This window comes from Chiloscyllium plagiosum, chromosome 25 (genome assembly GCF_004010195.1).
Source record: "Chiloscyllium plagiosum isolate BGI_BamShark_2017 chromosome 25, ASM401019v2, whole genome shotgun sequence".
Taxonomy (NCBI): domain Eukaryota; kingdom Metazoa; phylum Chordata; class Chondrichthyes; order Orectolobiformes; family Hemiscylliidae; genus Chiloscyllium; species Chiloscyllium plagiosum.
Window position 1 is genome coordinate 2,587,949 of NC_057734.1, and position 22,078 is coordinate 2,610,026.

The following is a 22,078-nucleotide window of genomic DNA, read 5'->3' on the forward strand; positions in this document are numbered from 1 at the left end:
ATCCCTATGATAAGCAATGTAAGCTGATTAGTAATTCTCTCCCAGAACTGTGGTAAATTTACAAGTTTTCTTCAAATGTTTGTCTCCTGAGGGAAGTGAAAGGTTAACACTGATAGAAATCCAAGCTGAAAATTGAATATTCTGGCTCACTGCTGATCAAATGCGATTAGCACTGAACATGCAGTAAAATTGCCTCTTCCTCGATTGGACTTCCATTAAAATCCCTGTCCATTAATGGGCTTATTGGCTCAATCAAGAATTTAAAGCTGCTTGAGACCTGAATCTGTTATATAGGAATGAGGTTACATTTCACGCCACAACCTCGGGAGATCCAAACGTGCTTCATAGCCAATGAAGTGCTTTGGAACACAGTAGCTGTGGCAGCCAATTTATGCACAGCAAATCCCACAGACAAGCAATGAGACCATGAACAAATTGTCCATTTTGTTAACGTTGGTTGAGGGATTAAATATTGGCGAGGCCACAAAGGAGAGATCCTGTACATGGGCAGTCCCAGGGTTGTGAATGGATTCTGTTCTGGAGTCTGTCCGCAAGTCAGAACACAGCACAGGACAATGTGAAGCAGCTGTTTGTAAGTACAGGAAATGTTCATATGTCAGATTGCTAAAACTACACCCCTTTATGGGATCATGCATGTAAGTACGAGAGCATTTGTAAGTCTGTTCCTGAATCGGAGACCCCTGTATTTTGTTGAATGGTGTATTGGGTCATTTTACGCTCAAAGAGGAAAGACAAGCCCTTAGGTTAACATCTCCACTGAAAGACACTTTTGCATTAACCCCTGCCAGGACAACAGGGAGAGATTGTTGGACGTTCTATGTCAATGCACAGTCTCAGCACTAGCTGAGACTGAGTCTGGCTGTGCACTGTTGACTTTAGTAACACAAATAAGGAATTAAAAGCACAATTGCTCTTGCTCATGAGGGGATTAGCATGTTGGAAATGGCTCCATTCAGACTTCTACAATATTTACTCAAAATTGCGAGATTAAACAACAAAGTTGATTTAACTATTGTTTTTAATATAGTAAAGTTCCTCAAGACAGTTCATGGCAGTATTATGGAACAACATCTGATATCAACCATAAGGCCATCAGATGTAGGAGAGAAATAGGCCATTCAGCCCATCGAGCCTGCTGCCATTCACTGATATCATAGCTGACCTGATAATCCTCAACTCCCTTTTCTTCCCTGACGGGACGGTCAATCCATAGAAATCATTTCCCCAGAGTGCGGTGGACATGGCACAGTGAGTAAATTTGAGGAAGGGATGGACAGATTTTTACTTAGTAGTGGGTTGAAGAGTTATGGGGATCGGGCTGGAATGTGGAGTTGAGGCTGCGGTGAGATCAGCCATGATCATTTTCATACTCGTTGTAAAGGGGTAAACCAGGTGGACCTTATAATATAAGAGTTCCCTGATTGGGGCTGTTAACCTGGTCCAATCAGGGAGCCCTGGCTGACAGATATAAACAGGAGTGTTTTCACTGCATCTTACATCAGCACACACACAACATGGGTGCTGGGGAGAATAAGCACTCCCGCAGTTCGGCAGTAGTGTGGGGAAAAAAGGAAAAGAAAATCAGGAGTGTCAGAGGTTCTGTCACCCTGAGAGCTGGTGCTGAGGGAGCTGGATCAGTATCAAGGATTCTCCCTGTGTAAGTAAAGGGGAACTTGGTGAATGGACATCAGTCACTATGGAGTTATTTCAGTATTAAATGATGGAGGGGCTGAATGGCCTACTCCTGTTCCAGGTTCTTATGCTCTTATGTTGTTATGTTCTTTCCTGCCTTTCCCTTAAAACCCTCGATTCCTTTTCTAATTAAAAAAACTGCCTTTTATCTTGAATAACCTTAATGACCCAGCCACTATAGCCTGCTGCGGTAAAGAATTCCATAGATGTACTGAGAAAAGAAATTCCTCCTCAGCTCTGCCTTAATTATATGACCCCTTATTCTGAAATGATGCCTTCTGTTCTGCCCACAAAGGGAAGCAAACTTTCTTTGCACATCTACCCTGTCAAGTCAACTAAGTATTTTAAAAATTTTTTATTCATTTTATGGGATGTACGTGTCACTAGCTGGGCCCAGCATTTATCGCTGTGTCCCTAGTTGCCCCTAGTTGAGAAGGTGGGGGTGAGCTGCTTTCTTGAACCGCTGCAGTCCATGTGCTGTGGGTAGACTCACAATGCCCTTAGGGAGGGAATTCCAGGATTCTGACCCAGTGACACTTAAGGAATGGCGATATGCTTCCAAGTCAGGATGGTGAGGGGCTCGGAGGGGAACTTGCAGAGGGTGGTGTTCCCATGTACCTGCTGCCCTTGTCCTTCTGAATGGAAGTGGTTGTGCGTTTGGAAGGTGCTGTCTAAGGATCTTTGGTGAATTTCTGCAGTGCATCTTGTAGATAGTACACACTGCTGTTGCTGAGCGTTGGTGGTGGAGGAAGTGGACGTCGTGCCAATCAAGCAGGCTGCTTTGTCCTGGATGGTGTTGAGCTTCTTGAGTGTTGTTGGAGTGCATCCTTCCGGACAAGTGGGGAGTATTCCATCACACTCCTGACTTGTGCCTTGTAGACGGTGGGCAGGCTTTGGGGAGGCAGGAGGTGATCTTCTCGCCACAGTATTCCTAGCCTCTAACCTGCTCTTGTTCCCACTGTGTTTAAGTAGTGAGCCCAATTGAGTTTCTTATCAATGACAACCCCCAGGATGTTGATAGTGGGGGAATCTGTGATGGTAACACCATTGAATGTCAAGGGGCAGTGGTTAGTTTGTCTGGTTTTGGGGATGGTCACAGCCTGGCATTTGTGTGATGTGAATATTATTCGCTATTTGTCAGCCCAAGTATCTTGTATGTTTTGGTAAGGTCGCCTTGCATTATTTTATATGATAATGAGTACAGTTCCAATCAGTTCACCCTGTCCTCATAAACAGTCCCTCAATCCCCGGGAGCAGCCACGTGAGATGTATCTGGACTGACTGGAATGCCAGCATATCTCTCCTTCGATAAGAAGCCCAAAACTAGTCACAGTATTCCAGATGGGGTCTGACGAGTTCATTGTTTACTTTCAGCGAAACTTCCCTACTTTAATACTCCATTCACTTTGAAATAAGGTCAAACAGTAGATTTGTCATCATGATGACCCCTGACTCTGTCTGCTGGGTGAAGGACACGTGACCAAATACATAAATTTTAAGGAGTGTCTTAAAGCAGGAGAGACAATGGTGGAGCAGTTCAGGGAGGGAATTTCCAAGATTAGGTCCCAGGCAGTGTTGCAGCTAAGAAATTCTGTGGTTGTGCAAGACGTTGAACAGAGAGGAGCTGAATGGGCTTCCCTGGAAGTGGCCAAACTGAGGCTCCACGTTTACTAGGGAGCTAAACTTTGAAGGCATTATTTTTCTTCGTATGTCCGTATGACACACGAAAGCAGAGAGGAATCTCAGGCGTGTAATAAGCTGCATAAGCTGATCAGAACTCCGGAACATTTCCAAGTTTACTTCAATAGTTTACCCCTGAGGGAATTGGAGGAGTGTTGAAATCCCAGTTGGTTGTGGAGCTAGAGGAGGCTGCAGAACAAGGAGGAATGTGGCCATGAAGGGATTTCAAAACAAGGGTGAGAACTTTAAAGTGAGACCAGATTGTGGACCAATGTAAGTTTGAGAGCACAGAGAACGAGACTGAGCATGAGGTTGAGGTAGCACCCTTGACATGCTAGAGGAACCCAAGTTTATAAAGTGTGCAAGGTATGAGGTCCTTTTCCATCAATTCCAGGGCAGCATATGAATTTGGGGATGTCAAGTACCAAGTTTATTTATATATACATATAGGCTTATGAATAATTAATTAGTACCATTGTTAGAATGAATAATTCATGTTGAGTCTACCAGTCCACGCAATGTATAAATGGAGACATTTCAAAATTGGGAGTGAGTATTGGTGAGTATTTGATATGAATTATTTAAATAAGATTTATGTGAAAATTACAATTCCATTTCCAGAGTCTATACTATTAGAGGCTTGTGACCTTTGATTTAATGGGATTTTTCTTTCACTAGTTGCTAGTCAAACAGCAGCCACCCCCTAGTTCCACACTGATGCTCAGAACGACACCAAGAGCTCTGATGTTGCTCTGGTGATTAATCAACTGAAACAGTGACCTGGAGAATGGGAGAGGAAGGCTTCCTCATAGAGAATTGGTTTAAAAGTAATGAAAATAGCCCTTATTTTTAATTCTCCATGTATCCTGCTCACCCAAGGTGGTCAGTGATTTCTGGATACGATTCTTTGGCCTTGGCAGAAGAGTTAGGAGGTAACCTTTGACCTGTCTTCCCTTTACCTATGAACCTTGAAGCTGCTTTTGCATACTCCCTCTGATCTTTGTATTTTAACCCTGAGCAACATTAGACCCTGCATGCCTCTAACCCTGGTCTCTTGTATATTCCACATTTCTATCCTCCACTTATTGGTGAGCTCTAATATCTCAAAAGCAACCCCCCCACCCCAATCCTCTCTGCCAGCTTTCCACTTCTAAGGTACCTGGAGAGGGCACATGGAGTTCTATAAACTGCAGGGACTGTGCTAAAATGTGCGATTGGGCTGGACGCCTCAATTTACAGCCAGCTCCGACAAAATGGCCAAGTAAAAACATGAGACTATAAAACCAGAATAAATAGGAGCAGGGGTAGGCCATTCAGCCCCCTCTGTCATTCAATAGGATTATGGCTGATCCAACACTCCTCATGTCCACTTTCCTGCCGTTTCTTGTAATGCTTACTTCCCCGACTGATCAAGAATCTATCACAGCCTTAAATATCACTATTTTGCTGTGCCTTTAAGAGGACTATTTAGTCCTGGTTTCTTTTAAGAGAGAGATTGAACAGAGGTACTGAGCTGTCTGTGGTAAACAGCTTGTGAGGCCTTGGTTTTTAAAAAAAAGTTGGAACAATAGAAGCAGCCTGGCTGAGTGTGGCCAGCTCTCACAGTCTGGGATTTCTTTCTTTAGATTTTAGGTTCAGCAGAAGTTGCTGGAGTTTTTAAGAAGGACAAGCTACCTTTTCCCTCTCTCGGTTACAGCTAAAAGCAAGGGTTTCTCTCTGCTGCTGGGTTACCTTGATACAGATCTATTCCCTGAATTTGCCATTTTGCCTAAGGAGTGTGTTTAGGGAAGGTTACTATATTGGAATAGTTAATTAGTAGTGGGTACTGTACCTATTATTCTGTTAAGTTTTCCAATACTTATTCTAAGTTAAGTTATTCTAAGTTCTTATTTCTTTTGTTGCATTTTAATTCCAATGTTTTAATAAATTGTATTTTGCTTAATATTGAGTAGTTTGACCAATCAAATTACATCTGGAATGCAGCATGTTACTTTTGCCTTTAAAATAAGGAAAATGTAGGGTCTAGGCTACCTTCTTCAAATATTTATGACGGGTCTGGTCTGGTCCATAACAGTATACACAAGTCACCTCACTGTGTACTGTAAACCTTCTATTTAAAGACACCCTTTAAACAAACTTTCTTTCCTTGCACAAACATCTCCTTAGCTGAAGTTTCAAGGTTACTTGTATTGATATCAGTTTTATATTTACAATTTTTTCCTTTAAAGCAGAGCTCAAATTCCCACACAGCCGCTGTGGGATTTGAACTTTCATTTTCTGGGCTGTTAGTCCATGCTTCTGGATCACTCATTCAATAACATAAGGACTACACTGCTGGCCTGTTTATGATGAGCATTGCTCGCACAGAATAAGGGGAATAATTCATTGCATTTAATCAATACTGACCCTGACAATAGAAAATACAGAAAGAGCCTGCTCTCTCTAATCACTGCTTGTCTCTTAACTCTGTCTATGGTGGCCATAGAAATTAAAAGGTTGCACTCTTTCCAACAGTGTGGAATCAGATTGAAATTATTCAAATATTGGCATGATATAAGCAGGGAGTGTAATAACTCACAGCTTATTTCATTCTTGGTTTGGTCACTTAATCGCCTGACTGTCACAGACATTTTTATGCATTCATTACAGATGCTGTTCCAGCTGTTACATTAGGCTGGATTAGGATATCGTGGAGGCAAAAGATCCAATTTCTATGCGAGAACAGGAACTGTACCAGTACGGAGGTGTGAATTATTCATTTGTGTAAATCTTGCACCAAGCCAGTTCTTTCAGAAGTCCACATATGCCAGTGTCTAATTCTTCAGCTAAGTGCGGAGGAGAGTGTGACAGCCAAGTATTAGTTTGTGTGATTAATATCTGACAGTATTTACTGGAAAAGTGCGGGGTTTGAGCGGGGCTATAGTGCCAGTAATGAAGCTGTTGGGGAGAAACATCTTATAGTGTCTCTCACTGGAGATTGCACATGGAATCATTGTAATAAAGCCTCAATAAGAAATAGTTGACCTGTTTACGAATATTAATAGAAGCTTGACAATCTGCACTTGGTTCTGGTGTTCCTGCATTATGCTGCCTCCCATGTAAATTTAGAGTAAAGTTGGTCCTTTTAATTGATTGGAAAAAAATATTCTTGGTGCATTTATAATGGAAATCTAAACCACACTGTGTCAGATGATCATGTCCCTCTGCGGAAGCTTCAGCACAAAACTGAGACTGATCAGTAAAAGCACCACAGTCTTATTGGACCATAGGGCTGCTCTCTCATCAGAGAGAGAGAGATGGTAGTGTTTAACCAGAGGGTTACTGTGCCTCAGGCAGGGGGAAGAGGTTGAGAAGGGGAGTCCTTTATAGTCACCTCAGCCAGTGCAGGAATTGAATCCATACAGTTCACATCGCCCTGCATTGAGGAACCAGCCATCCAAGCTAACAAGCCACAAGCCCAGACTGATACCCCCGTGTAGTGCAGCCAGTTGTGCACAGCAAGGTCCCACAAACAGCAATGAAATAAAACACCAAATAATCTGTATTCTATTAATCAAGGCAGGGGCACGCGATGCCTTTCGAAACAATGCCATCTCCCTGCTCATGGTCCATATCACTCTATTCCCTACCTATCCATGTGTCTATTTAAATATCGTCGGTGAACATCCCCACTCCTGACCTTATGATGGAGGGAAGGTCATTGATGAAGCAGCTGAAGATGGTTGGGCCTAGGACACTACCCTGAGGAACTCCTGCAGAGGTGTCCTGGAGCTGACATGACTGATCTCCAACAACCACAACCATTCTCCTATGTCTCCGATATGATGCCAGTTTTGCTAGGGGCTCCTTGATGCCACACTCTGTCAAGTGCAGCCTTGATGTTAAGGGCTGTCCCTCTCCCCTTCCCTCTGGAATCCAGCTCTTTTGTTCATGTTTGACCCAAGGCTGTAATGAGGTCAGGAGCTGAGTGACCCTGGGGGATCCCAAACTGGGCGTCACTGAGCAGGTTATTGCTGAGCAGGTGCTGCTTGATAGCCCTGTCACTGACCCCTTCCATCACTTTACTGATGATCGAGAGTAAACTGATGGGGCAGGAATTGGCCCGGTTGGATTTGTCCTGTTTTTTTGTATAAAGAGCATACCTGAGGAGTTTCCCACAATGTCGGGTAGATGCCAGGGTTGTAACTGTACTGGAACAGCTTGGCTCAGGGAGCAGCAAGTTCTGGAACACAAGTCTTCAGTACAATTGCTGGAGTGTTGTCAGGGCCCACAGTCTTTGCAGTATCCAGTGTCTCCAACCATTTCTTGATATCACGTGGAGTGAATCAAATTGGCTGGAGCCTGGTATCTGTGATGCTGGGGAGCACTGGAGGAGACCGAGATGGATTACCCACTTGGCACTTCTGGCTGAAGATTGCTGTGAAAGCTTCAGCCTTACCTTTTACACTGATGTGCTGGGCTCCTCTGTCATTGAGGAGGGGGATATTTGTGGAGCCTCCTCCTTCAGTGAGTTGTTTAATTGTCCCCCACCATTCATGACTGGATGTGGCTGGACCGCAGAGATTAGATCTGATCTGTTGGTTGTGGGATCACTCAGCTCTGTCTATCACTTACTCCTTATGCTGATTGACATGTAAATAGTCCTGTTTGGTATCTTCACCGGGTTGGCACCTCACCTTCAGGTCTGCCTGGTGCTGATCCTGGCATGCCCCCTTGCGCTCTCCATTGAACCAGGGTTGATCCCTTGGCTTGATGGTAATGGTTGAGTGGGGAACATGCTGGGCCATGAGGATACGGATTGTGCTGGAGTACAGTTCTGTTGCTGTTGATGGCCCACAGTGCCTCAAGGGTGCTCATTGTTGAGTTGCTGGATCTGTTTGAAGTCTGTCCCATTCAGCATGGTGATGGTACCACACAACACGATGTAGGGTATTCTCAATGTGAAGGTGGGACTTTGTCTCCACAAGGACTGTGCCTTGTTGACTCTTACTGATATTATCATGGACAGATGCATTGCAGACTGCAGATTGGTAAGGATGAGGCCAAATGTGTTTTTCCCTCTTAATGTTTCCGTCACTACCTGCCGCAGACCCAGTCCAGTAGCTATGTCTTTTAAGACCCGACCAGCTTGATCAGTAATGCTGCTGCTGAGCTACTTTTGGTGGTGGACAGTGAAATCCCCCAGCCAGATACATTCTGTGCCCTTTCCACCCTCAGTGCTTCCTCCAAGTGTTGTTCAACATGAAGGAGTCATCAGCCTACGGGGAGCAAGACGTGGTAATCAGCAGGAGGTTTCCCGGCCCATATCTAACTTGAAGTCATGAGACTTCATGGGGTCCAGAGCCAACATTGGGGATTCCCAGAGCAACTCCATCCGGCTGTATCCCACTGTGCTGGCCCCTCTGCTGGTGGGACAGGACATATCCAGGGATGGTGATGGTGGTTAGAGACAAAACAAACTGCAGATGCTGAAGCCAAAGTAGACAGGCAGGAGGCTGGACGAGCACAGCAAGCCAGGAATATGTTGAACTCGAAATAACTGGTCTTTAAAAGATGCCTATGTGCCAGATGTGGATTTACACTCAGTCACTCCCAAAACTCCAGTTCCTGCCTAATACTGTTTTAATATGCATTCTTGTAATCTAGCACTTTCACTCAAGGACCAGTCTTATCTTTATCCATGACTATCTTAAAACTTATGGATTTATGATCACTGCTCCAAAAATGCTTCCGCACTGAAATTTAGATCAGGCTCATTTCCCAATATAGGGTCCAATATAGCCCCTTCCTTCATTGGACTATCCACATATTGTTTCACACCTAACATATTCTGCCCCATCGGAGCCCCTGGAACTAAAGGCCTGCTACAACAATTCCGTTGTTTTTAGATTTGTCCATGATCTGTTACTGTAACTTTTCCTCTATCTCCTGCTGGCTATTGGGAGACCTATAGTATAACCCTATCATAGTGATTGCACCTTTTCTTATTCCTGTGCGCTCTCATGTGACCTCACTGGATGTGTCCTCCAGGATGTCCTCTCTTAGTGCAGCTGTGACATTTCCCTCAAACAATAACGCAACTCCCCCACCCTTTTATATCCTTCTTTATCTCGCCTGGAACATTGAAACCCTAGAACATCCAGCCCAGCCCTTCTCTCAACTAAATTTCTGTAATGGCTACTACATTATAATTCCACATACTAATCCAGTCTTTAAGATCATCTGCCATCTATTATGATGCATTCTTGTACTAAAATCAATACACTTCAGATTGCCAGTCGCACCGTGTTCATTAACCTGGCCCTGCCTGTCCTTCTGATTAGACTGACTTGACTTAACCTCTACCTTCTCCTCTATCACTCCACATGATGACCCATTGATCTGGTTCCTATTTCACCGTCACATTTGTTTAATCCCTCCCCAACAGCAGTAGCACACCTCCCTGTCAGGGTATCGGTGCCCCTTCAGTTTTGGTACAACCTATCCTTCTTTTACAAGTTCCTCCTGCCCTGGAAGAGATCCCAGTGATCCCGGTATCTGAAGTCCCCCCTCTCATAGCCATGTATTTAACTGTATTACCTTCCTGTTTCTAGTCTCACTGGCCAATGGCACAGGAAGCAATCCCTAGAGGTCCTACCTAACTCCCTGAACTCCCACTGCAGGACCTAATCTCTCTTCCTGCCTACGTTGTTAGTAGCAATATGGATCACAACCTCTGGCTGATCGCCCACCCCTTTCAGAATATCCTCTGTCTGCAAGGCAACTTTGACCCTGGCCCCAGGGAGGCTGCACATTATCTGGAGTCTCATTCATGGCCACAAAAGCACCTATCTGTGCCCCTGACTATAGACTCCCTTATCTTTACTGCCCACCTGCACTTTGACCCTCCCTGTTATACAACAGAACACATCGTGGTGCCACTGATCTGGCCGCTGCTATTTCTGTCCCTGAGAGGCCATCCCATTCCCCCGCAGAAAGCAGCTGAGGCCAAACATTGAATGTTTTCAAGAAAGAGTTAGATATAATTTGATAGGAGTAAGATAGGATAGAGGCAGGCAAGTTGTTCCTCTGGTGGGCGAGACCAGGACTACGGGACACGGCCTCAAGGTTAAGGAGAGTAGATTTAAGACAAAGTTGAGGAGGAACTGCTTTTCCCGGAGAGTTGTGAATCTTTGGAATTCTCTGCCTGAGGAAGCAATAGCAGCAGCTTCATTAAATATTTTCAAATGCAGCTGGATGGGTTTTTGCATGGTCGGGGAATTAAGGGTATGGGGATCATGCAGGTTGGAGGAGCTGAGATGATGGGTACATCAGCTGTGATCTTAATGAATGACGGAACAGGCTTGTCGGGTCAAATGGTCCTACTCCTGCTCTCTGACTGTGAAACTATGATAGTTCTTAGGACTAAAGGGGTCGAAGGGTATCAGGAGGAAGCAGGAACGGGGGACTGAGTTGGATGATCAGCCATGATCGTATTGATGGGGGAGCAGGCTCGAAGGGCTGAATGGCCTTTTTCTGCTCCTATTTTCTATGTCACTATGCTTCACAAGATGAGGAATCAAAAACCAGCAGGTAGTGACAGCAAAGAGTAATTTCAATGTGAGAAGTTTTCATCAATACTTCCTATTGCAAATTTGAGCTTTGAAATTTATGATGGTAAAATTTAGCAATGGAAAGGTTTGTCGACAGGAAGTATATTTAGTCACAAAACCTCAGGATATATTAGAAACAGGCATTTCTTGTTTTCATCCATTTGAGATCATTTATTCTCCTGTCCAAATGTTTAGACCACTTATACTGTCCAGCATCACTGACTGAAAAATTAAGTGGCTGAATTTCCCTCCACTGAAAGTTTGGGGAAAATCAGAAACCAATTTAGTCACCGAATGTTATTATAAGGTTCACATCCATCTCTTGTCGGTGATAGGTATTGTTCAATAACAAACAAGGTACTCATTTGTTACACTCTAAAGTCTATCTTTCTTTTTTCAGACGTCGGTCTCTGGTACCGTTGTAACTGATATAACAATCATAATTTAAACTCTGCAAAAGTCTGGCTTATAATGCAGCGCTGGGGACTGGGTCCATAAACTCAAGCTCAAACGTGAACAACCTTAATTAGCCCACTGTGCACCTATTTCTATTGTGGCCTGTGAACCACCAGAATGTATCAATAAAGCAAACTTTGAGTTTATTTAATGACTTACCACATCTTCAGGACATGCCAAAGCAGTGGAAAAACAAACTTGCATTTGTATAGCACCATCTCAGAGGGGAAAATGCAGAGCAACAGGGAAATGGGCAGGAGAGGAGGAATGGCTAAATCGCTCTTGCAGAGAGCTGAAATGAGCTGATGGACTGAATGGCCTCCCTTTTTGTTATCTGATTCTGGGAACTGGAAAGTGCTTAATTTGCTGTAAAGTGCTTTTGAAACTTAGCTCCTCATGTAATTGAGACAAAGCTACAGCTGATTTGTATACAGGAAACTCCCATAAACAGCAATAAAACAACTGACAAGACCACAGCGCCAGAGACCCGGGTTCAATTCCCGCCTCAGGCGACTGGCTGTGTGGAGTTTGCACATTTGGAGTTTGCACATTCTCCCCGTGTCTGTGTGGGTTTCCTCCGGGTGCTCTGGTTTCCTCTCACATGCCAAAGATGTACAGGTTATGGTGAATTGGCCATGCTAAATTGCCCATAGTGTTAGGTGAGGGGTAAATGTAGGGGTACGGTGATTGCGCTTTGGCGGGTCGGCGTGGACTTGTTGGACCGAAGGGCCTGTTTCCACACTGTAAGTAATCTAATCTAATCTCTAAAACCATTGGTTTTAAGTGCTAGTCGAGAGATCAAATTTTGGCAAGAGGATATCTACTTAGGTCTTTCTTCAATATAGTGCCACAGGATCTCCACCCACACAGAGTCAGGCATGACTTTGGAGTGAAAGACCAGTACCTTCCAAAGAGCAGTGCTCCCTAACCCACAGGATCCAGGGCATTCAGTACTGGGATTTAAACCTACAACATTCCTCACTCTGAGGCAAGAGTGTTACCCAATCCCTATGGCTGATTGGTGGGCTTCTACTCTAAATTGTGGAGGGGCCGGTGTTGGACTGGGGTGGACAAGGTCAGAAGTCACACGACACCAGGTTATAGTCCAACAGATTTATTTGAAAACACAAACTTTCGGAGCTTCATCTGATGAAGGAGCTGTGTTCTGAAAACTTGTGATTTCAAATAAATCTGTTGGACTGTAACCTGGTATTGTGTGATTTCTGATCTAATCTAAATTGGACGGGTTGTATTCCTGAATTAATTTTGATGGTATTGCTAAATGTTGGTCTCTCGCTGTGATTCTTTAAGCACTAACAGGAATCCACATAACAGGGTGGACAGAACCTTGGTTTAATATGAGATATAGCTCTCACACTGATGCAAAAATCCTTCATTCAGAACATTTAAGGAGTTCCATTTAATTCTACAAAAGAAATGGAATTGTGCTACCAAATTCCAAGCTTTCTGTAATCCAATTTGAATTGAACATAAAAGGAAGACCGATGTACAATCTTAAGGATGATACATTGGACTGAGGATATGGCGGAACGTTTAATGGAGAAAGTCTTCATATATTTATATATTTTAAATTAGTGGTTCAGCTTTTTATTCCTTTAACTGCACATCATGTTCCAGAGATTCGGAAGATGTTTATTTTTCAGCAAGAGAGGTGAAAGCACCTTTATCACCCAATTAACACTAGTCTTCACCGAAGCTGGTATTTTTGTTTGGGTCTGCAACAGTGCATCATCAGATGTAACAATTCTCAACTCAGGAAGCTTGTTGAAGAGGTGATAATTGCAGGTTAATTGCATACACGAGTTGTAGCTCAATTTAGAGCCACGCCAAGAAATTAAGGAAATGTGACTTTACCAATGATTTGGAGATGCCGGTGTTGGACTGGGGTGTACAAAGTTAAAAATCACACAACACCAGTTATAGTCCAACAGGTTTAATTGGGAGCACTAGCTTTCAGAGCGCCGCTCCTTCATTCACCTGAGTGGACAACCATCCGATGAAGGAGCAGAGCTCCAAAAGCTAGTGCTTCCAAATAAATCTGTTGGACTATAACTGGTGTTGTGTGATTTTTAACTTTAACTTTATCAACACAGTGAGAGGCTTCCCATGAAACTTTTGGATCATGTATTCCGAAGCAGGAAGGCCTATTGTGGATTTTGGACTGGTTTCTGACAGTATTGAGACCCTTTGTCAGTCATTGCCCACCTGGTCTTGGTTACTTGCCAGTGTTGGGATCTTTGAGATCAACTTGGACCAGCCTGTGTTATTGAATAAGAGATTGGTGAGACCACACCTGGAGCATGGTGTGCAGTTTTGGTGTCCTTACTTGAGGAAGGATGTGGTGGCATTGGAAGCAGTTCAGAGGAGGGTCACCAGGTTGATTCCAGGGATGAAAGGGCTGTTGTATAGCTTGGGCTCGTACTCACTGGAGTTCAGAAGAATGGGGGGTGTATATATCTGATTGAGGTATATAAAATGCTATCGGGGATTGATAAGGTGGATGTTGAATAGATTATCCCCCTTGGGGGGCAGTCTCGAACAGGAGGTCATAGATATAGAGTGAGAGGAGGTAGGTTCAAAACTGAGATAAGGAAAAACGACTTCTCCCAGAGGGTTGTGAATCTATGGAATTCACTGCCCCAGAAAGCAGCGGAGGCAGAATCAATCAACAGATTCAAGAAAGGAATAGATCAGTTTCTGATGAAAATTGGGATAAAGGGTTATGGGGAGCAGGTCGGAGAGTGGGATTGAGACCAGGATAAGATCAGCCATGATCATGTTAAATGCAGAGTGGGCTGAAAGGGCTGAATTACCTATTCCTACTCCTATTTCCTTTCTTCCGGTAGAATAATTCAATGTCCACTTCATCACCTGTCACCCTGTGGAGATAGCCCTCAGAGCTCTGATGGTTTCAGTGTGGATAGCTGTCTGTTTGATGTAACTGGAGCCTCCTCATGCAGACTGGTGCTGGTGAGGAGAGGGTTGGTGATGGTGGGGTGGAAGCTGAGGGGACATGGGAGAATGCTTGCAGCTATGCTTGAAGTATTTTGGACTTTTCATATCAAAGTAAGATACCAGTTTTAATCCAATAAAAAGAGTGGCCTAAAAAACCTTAGATTAATGGTCTCGTTGGCCACTTTGAAAAAGAGCTATTCAGATAGTGTGGAAAGTTATGGATAAGGAGGCCTTGAGAGACAGCAGGAAATCATTACAAATCTCAGATGCTAATTCTGTCGTTTTATTCTGTGTAACCATGGTAATGTGAGAAAGGAAATTTTGCGAAAAGCTTCCCTTTACCAGTAAGATTTGTATAAGAGTAGCTATTCTGATGGGAAGAATTGAAACATTCTATGAGGGAATGTCATGGAGGGAATATCGAAGTTAATGGTTTAAATTAAGGTAGGGAGTAGCCACTGAATAATTAATCCAGCATGTATTCAAGTATATTCATTGACACTAGTGGTAGTTCTAGAATTAGGAACTAAACATTTCTAATGCATGACCTTGTAAATTAGTCTACAACTGAGTAACGATCAACTTCTGGTCCCTTCCTTCTCAACCTGGCGGAGGGATGTTTAACAGTTGATTAATTAGTAATCTCTTATTCTCCCCAAACTGAAAGATTTGCTGTCCTGAGTTTTGAATGATGCTTATAACTAAACAATAAATTAATCACCACTTTTAAAGGTCCTGGTATTTTAAAAATCTTAATAAAATCATTTGTTAAAAATGTTTAAAGTCTTGCTTGATCACAAATATTTCATATTATGTGAAAGAGAAACTGCATTGAATTTTAAGAAACATTTCACTGGTGACACGGAGCTTTTGTAGTGACCTGGAACAAACCAGGATGTTCTTAACCTCAAGTCAAGATATAATAAATGCACCTGGATATTTGACTTCTTCCCATATTCATTACCCTGAAATGTGCAAGAAACAAGCACCAACATTTCTGTTATTTAAGAGGTTGTTGCACAAGGTTAAACCTCCATTGTAAATAAAATAAAGAACCACAGATGCTGAAAATCTGAATCGAAAACAGAAATTGCTGGAGAAGCTCAGCAGATCTGGTAGCATCTCAGGAAAGAAAGCAGAAGGGTCACTGGACTCTAAACATTGACTCTGCTTTCTCTCCACAAAGGCTGTCAGACCTGTTGAATTTCTTCAGCAATTTCTGCTTTTTTCTCTGTTGTAAATATCCTCAGGAATATCCTTTGGAAATGGGAGGCTTTTCCCTACATGACACCAATCCTCCATGAATAGAATAGAATAGAATGGAATTATTGTCACATATACTCAATGAGTACAGTGTAAAGTTTACACGTCGCTAATTACAGCACCGATGTAGATATAAAAGGAGCTGGGTCCAGCTTCTTTATTTACAAGTTACATGCGCAGCAGTTCAAGAAGGCACCTCACCACCATCTATCTGTTCAAACCAATTAGAAATGCCAGGGAAGCCAACATTTTGAGAATGGCCATGAAGAAAAATCAAACCGAGAGAAGTCAAAGATCAAAAATTTACATCGAATCTCTTAAAGACCTTTCCTGGCTGAGCAGCACACTGCATTTTGGGGCAGCACAGTGGCTCAATGGTTAGCACTGCTGCCTCACAGCGCGAGGGACCTGGGTTTGAATCCAGCCTCGGGCGACTGTGTGTGGAGTTTACACATTCTCCCTGTGTCTGTGTGAGTATTCTCTGGGTACTCCGGCTTTCTCGAGCAATCCAACGATGTGCTGGCTAGGTGAATTGGTGATGCTAAATTGCCCATAGTGTCCAGAGATGTGTGGGTTAGGTGCATTAGTTAGGGCAAATGTAGAGTAATAGGGTAGGGGAGTGGGTCTGGACAGGTTACTCTTTACAGGGTCAGTGTGGACTTGTTGGGCCAAATGGCCTGTTTCCACACTGTAGGGTTTCTACGGTACTTGGAGCCTTTAGTTGTCAGATAGATTTTCCTGGAAATCTGTCAGCGTTGCAAGAATAATAATTTCAAGCTAGTGCCTGAATTAAATTCATTCTCTGCTTGCTGTTCTATACTATGCTCCCATTATCTCTCCTTCCTTTAGAGAAATGAATGCCTGTTTCACTCTTCCTGACCTCTTCAATATTTTACATTTTTCAGCAATCATCTCCTCTCTATTAGTTCATCATGTGTCGCACTTGGGTCCATTATCGTTGCTCCTTTGCACCTTGTCCTGATCCTGCACATTTCTTTCACAATACAGTGTACTCTAATTGCAATCTGCTAATGTCCTCCACTGCAGTGACACAATTCCAATAGATTTGCACTGTTGTTCTGATTTTATAATCCAAGCACTTTACTGTTGTCATTGTTAAGAGCAAAGTTTGCCAATAACAAATGGACTATTAGCCCCAGCTGTCTTTTTGTGTCAGCTGGTGTTCTGTTTGGTTTAATGTTATGTTGTTTTGCCCAGTGTGCAGTCTTTAGCATTTGTTGGTATTATTTTTATCTTTCCATTTAATCACTGATTGAATGAACAGTCTCAAACTCCTCTGGCAACTTCCTGGTGACCACCAGTGAACAGAAACTGAGCTGGATCAGATAGATAAATAGGAATCTTGCAGCTAGTAACTCACCCCCTGCCTCCCCAAAGCCTGTCCATCATCTACAGGGAACAAGTCAGGAGTGTGATGGAATACTCCCCACTTGCCTGGATGGGGGCAGCTCCAACAACACTCAAGAAGATCAATACCATCCAGGACAAAGCAGCCGCTTGGTTGCTATGAAATCCACTCCCTCCACTACTGACGTTCAGTAGCAGCAGTGTGTACCATCTACAAGATGCACTCCAGTAATTCACTAACGCTCCTCAGACAGCACCTTCCAAATCTATGACCACTTCCATCTAGAAGGACAAGGGCAGCAGATACATGGGAACACCACCCTCTGCAAGTCCCCCTCTAAACCCCTCACCATCCTGACTTGGAAATATATCGCTGTTCCTTCAGTGTCACTGGGTCAGAATCCATGAACTCCCTCCCTCAGGGCATTGTGGGACTAATCACAGCACATGGACTGCAGCGGGTCAAGAAGGCAGCTCAACCCCACCTTCTCAAGGGGCAACTAGGGATGGGCAATAAATGCTGGGCCCAGCCAGTGACACCCAAATCCCACTGAACTGTCTCCTGGTTTTTTATATTTTAGAATTCGTGGTTTACACCTCTGCAGCACATCTGAAAATTCAGGTGCTTTTACAAGAGAGAATAATAAAGGACCATTCATGGAACTCTGATCAAAATGCTCCCTGGGTAAATAATGATAACTCCTCAGTCAACATCAGTAAAATATATTGTACAGTGTGATCATTGCTGCTTGAAGGTTGATGTGAACAAATTGTTAGGTTCCATACATTATAACAATGACTGCAATTCAATTGACTGTAAAACACTCAGGAGGTGTCCATGTATGGCGACATATAAATGCAGATAAACTGCTTTTTTGCAATATTACCTTCTTCATGCTCTTACCACAGTTCCAGCCAGCTCATATATTACATCACAGTCGATATCGGGAAGCCAGGCTCCATATTCTAACAATGAAAAGATGCAATCTGGGCAAACTCAACAGGTCTGGCAGCATCTGAAAAACAGTCATATTAGACTCAAAACATTAAATCTGCTTCTCCCTAACTCCAACTGCTATTATATTCTTTCTGACTGCAGGTACCACTGCAGATAATCTAGTGATTTAATGGAAATATTCACAAGTTAGAATGTTAAACAGGCCATTTGACACAACCAGTCTATGTTGGTGCTTACAGACCACATGAGCTTATCGTTATCATCACTTTCAGCATCCAGTTTCCATTTCTCCTGAAACCTCTCTCCATCTATCTAACTGGTCTGATCTTGATACAATTCCTGCTTCAATCATTAATGCTGGAAGCGAATCCAAGAACACCACAACTATGTGTGAAGATATGTCTGCTTCCCTTTGTTCTAAATTTCTCTCATTTAATTTTGTACCTGCAGTTCCTCATCTGAGATATCTCAACAACTAGTCCTCATCTTATTCCATCAGTATTTTAATGCTTATCATATTGCCCAAAAATCTGCTTAATTCTAACACAGTGGATCCAAAGGGATACTTGTAGACTCATGGTAAAGGGTTTGGTTTAAGTTCCTGCAGTGTGTGATAACATTGTTGAACAGGTTGATCAGAAAAATGAAATAAAAATGGACCCAGTTGTTGTTTCCAACCATTTCCTTGTATTTCTATATACCGGGGAGCACCCTAATGATTCCACATTGTGTGCTTGTATGTATCATCTGTGGCAGCATGGTGACTCAGTGGTTAGCACTGCTACCTCACACAGCCAGGGACCTAGGTTCAATTCCAGCCTCAGATGACTACCAGTGTGGAGTTTGCACGTTTGCCTTGTATCTGTGTGGGTTCCCTTCAGGGCTCGGGTTTCTTCCTACAGTCCAAAGATGTGCAGGTGAGGTGGATTGGCTGTGGGAAATTGTCCAGGCAGGTGCAGGTTAGGTGGATTAGCCTTGGGAAAAGCAGGGTTGCAGGGATAGGATGGGGAGTATGGATCCGGGTGGAATGTTATTCGGAGGGTCAGTGAGGACTCAATGGGTCGAATGGCCTGCTACAACACTGTAGGGATTCTAGAATGATTTTCTATAGTTTGAAGCCCAATTCTACATAAGAGATAGTTTTTGATATAATTCTAATGGGAATGGAGAGTTGTTGACAACACAGATGCACTGAGTTTGATCATTGTCTGAGCTACATTAGTGCTGCAATGTGTTAGGGATTATTCACTTGGACAATGTGAGAGCTAGTCACCCAAGTGCACTGACATATAACCTTCAACGCTTCACTGATAATCATGGTAATTCAGTCCAGCCAAAGATGGCTATTTTCAGAATCACAGAATTAAGCAACTGTAACGGTACAGAAGGAGGCTATTTGGTCCATCGTAGCTGCACGGTTCTATCCCCTAGTGACAATTTCCTGGCCTTTTCCTCATATCCATGTACATCATTTCTTTCCAAACAGCCACCTAATGCCTCAGTTGAACTTGCCACATTTCCAGGCAGTGCGTTCCAGACCCTCACCACTCGCTGGGTAAAAAGATGTTTCCTCCTATGAACCTTACTCCTTTTGCACATCATTTCAAATCTATACCATCTCGTTCATTCCTTTTAGACCAGTGAGACCATAAGATATAGGAGCAGGAATAGGCCACTTGGCCCATTTCATCATGGCTGATATGCTTCTCAATCCCATTCTCCTGCCTTTTCTCCGGCAGGTTTAATTGGGGCATTAACGAGGGCACTGGGTAATTATTTGGATAGAAGTAGTGTGTAGAGATCAGACAGGAGATTGGCACTAGGTGAAGATGCTGGTTTGAAGAGCCAATCCAGGCACGATGGGGTGAATAGCCTCCTGCTCTGCAAAGCTCCTGTGAAATGGTCTATTCACCTGAGCCTGAATCCAGTCCATCCTATCGCAATCCATCAGGTATGGGCTTCATCCTCATCTGCTCTTCTGCTGTTTCATTAAATATCTCTCAGCTATTCACATCAACCACTCCCTGCGGGAGCATGGGCCACACTCTCCCTGCTCCCTGGCTAAAGCTTTTTCTCCTGAATTCCCCGTTGACCTTATTAGTGACTTGCTGGTATTTATTAACCTTTGCCTGCTTTTCTTCAAAAGGGGGAAACATTTCCTTAATGCTCACATTCCAAAGATACTGTATGATTTTATAGATCACAAGGGGTCAGAGAACATAGAATCTCTCCTGTGTGGAAGCAGGCCATTTGGCCCATCGAATCCACACCGACTGTCTGAAGAGCATCCCACTCACACCCATTACCCCGCTGCCCCCAACAACCCCTAACCCATCAGCCTTTATTATTCTGCAGAAAAGAGCCCCAGTCTGTGAAGCCTTTCTTGATCGATATCACAGAATGAGAAAATCACAGCAATCTAACATCAAACATCTGTTGCACACGCTTTTCTCTGCTCGGCTCTGTGTCCTTGAATGTAAGACTGAACACAATGTGTGTATGTCGCAGCTAAGTGAACTTGTAGCACATCAGTATTGTATCTTTGTCAGATGAACAGAAGAGATTTCGATGCCCACGTACTCAGCCGTTGATTGACCTGGTGTACTTCACTCACAAACACATTATCTTTTGCCTATACTGAAACGTCAGTGTTCAGAACCTTCTCCATATTCTCAAATAATTTAACCGATTGATTCACCAGGTCACTCGAAGATTCTGGGGCTCTTTCTCCCCCATGAGTCTGCAAACTAAAAGTGGGACCAGAAGGACCTTGCTCACATTCGAGTGGAATACCACGAAATAGTTTCCAGTTGTTTCTCACCTGATGAATATTTGTTCAGTAAATGTCAGAGCTAAGAGCCAAGAGATCAGCTCCTCCTTTTAAGTGTGGTGCTGGAAAAGCACAGGGTCAGGCAGCATTTGAGGAACAGGAATTCCTGATGGAGGGCTTATGCCTGAAACGTCGATTCTCCTGCTCCTCAGATGCTGCCTGACCTGCTGTGCTTTTCCAGCACCACTCTCTCAACTCTGATCTTCAGCATTTGTAGGCTTCACTTTCTCCTGGGTCGGGTATGTGTTGGCGCCACCCTTTTGGCGCCAATCATTTGGCCCTGCTGTTTTGGCTCTAAATTGTTTTGGCACTCATTACTTTGGCGCTGAGCTGTTTTGGCGCCGATTCAGAATAAAAAAATAGTCTTGTTTGGTTAAAGAAGAGAGGATGACTAACGACCCGATGTAATTTTCTCAACTAGCAAGGGTTGATAGTCAAAGCTGTAATGACCCGCTGTAGATTTAAATCTCGTTTTGTAATCATTTTCTCATTTAACAATTGTTAATAGTCATCTACTGCCTTGGAGATACTTAAGCCCTTCATTTTGGAAAGCTGTAATACAATTTTCTTTCTATTTTCTTGTCGAGCCCATACCAGAAATGGCTGAAAACATTCTAAGCAAGAGACAAACCAACATTTTCACACGATGGTAATCTATATGTACTGGCGCCAAAACAGCTCAGCGCCAAGGTAATGAGCGCCAAAACAGTTTAGAGCCAAAAGAGCCAAATAGTCCCATTCCACTTTCTCCTAGCTCCTCCTTTTGCTTAGGTTAAGGTGATGAATCCGTCACTGGGCCTGCAATGCAGAGGTTCCTTGACATGAGCTGCTTTGTCTGTGACTCCCCATCCCCCAGTAATGGAAGGGGTTCGTGCTGAGGTCCCGGGGTGGGAGCTGCTTGTACATAGGTCCTGGCTTGTCCTGAATCTGTTCAAGAATGATCACTTCCTCCGTGGTGCTTCAAGATTTGCCATTTGGCACAAGGAGCCTATGACTGAACCATCCATTGGTAACTGTCATTGCGCAGTCCCTCCCTGCAGCCTGATACAGGCTATACTGGCCCCTCACACTGATTGTGACCTTGAACAATCAGAGTCCTCCTACAAAGACCAAACACCCCCCCAAAACCAATAAAACATCAATGCGTTGGAAAGTTAGATAAAGAAATAGACCTGCTGAGTGGTTACATGCTGCTGGGGTCATAGAGCCATAAAGATGTGCCAAAAGATGTACCAGTTTTGA

At 43.5% G+C, this 22,078-nt stretch overlaps 1 long non-coding RNA gene across 3 annotated transcripts in view; it reads left to right on the forward strand.

The window, feature by feature from the left end:
• The first annotated feature begins 313 nt into the window (after positions 1–313).
• The window catches only part of LOC122562508, a 45,237-nt gene continuing 23,472 nt past the window's right edge, over positions 314–22,078 (forward strand). For 2 of the 3 annotated variants that reach the window (XR_006315340.1, XR_006315341.1), the window contains exons 1-2: positions 314–592; positions 6,043–6,137. This is a non-coding gene — a long non-coding RNA (uncharacterized LOC122562508). Of the gene's footprint in view, positions 593–6,042; positions 6,138–11,385; positions 11,648–22,078 lie in introns of those variants that run through there. The other variant, XR_006315339.1, reaches the window with a different exon arrangement.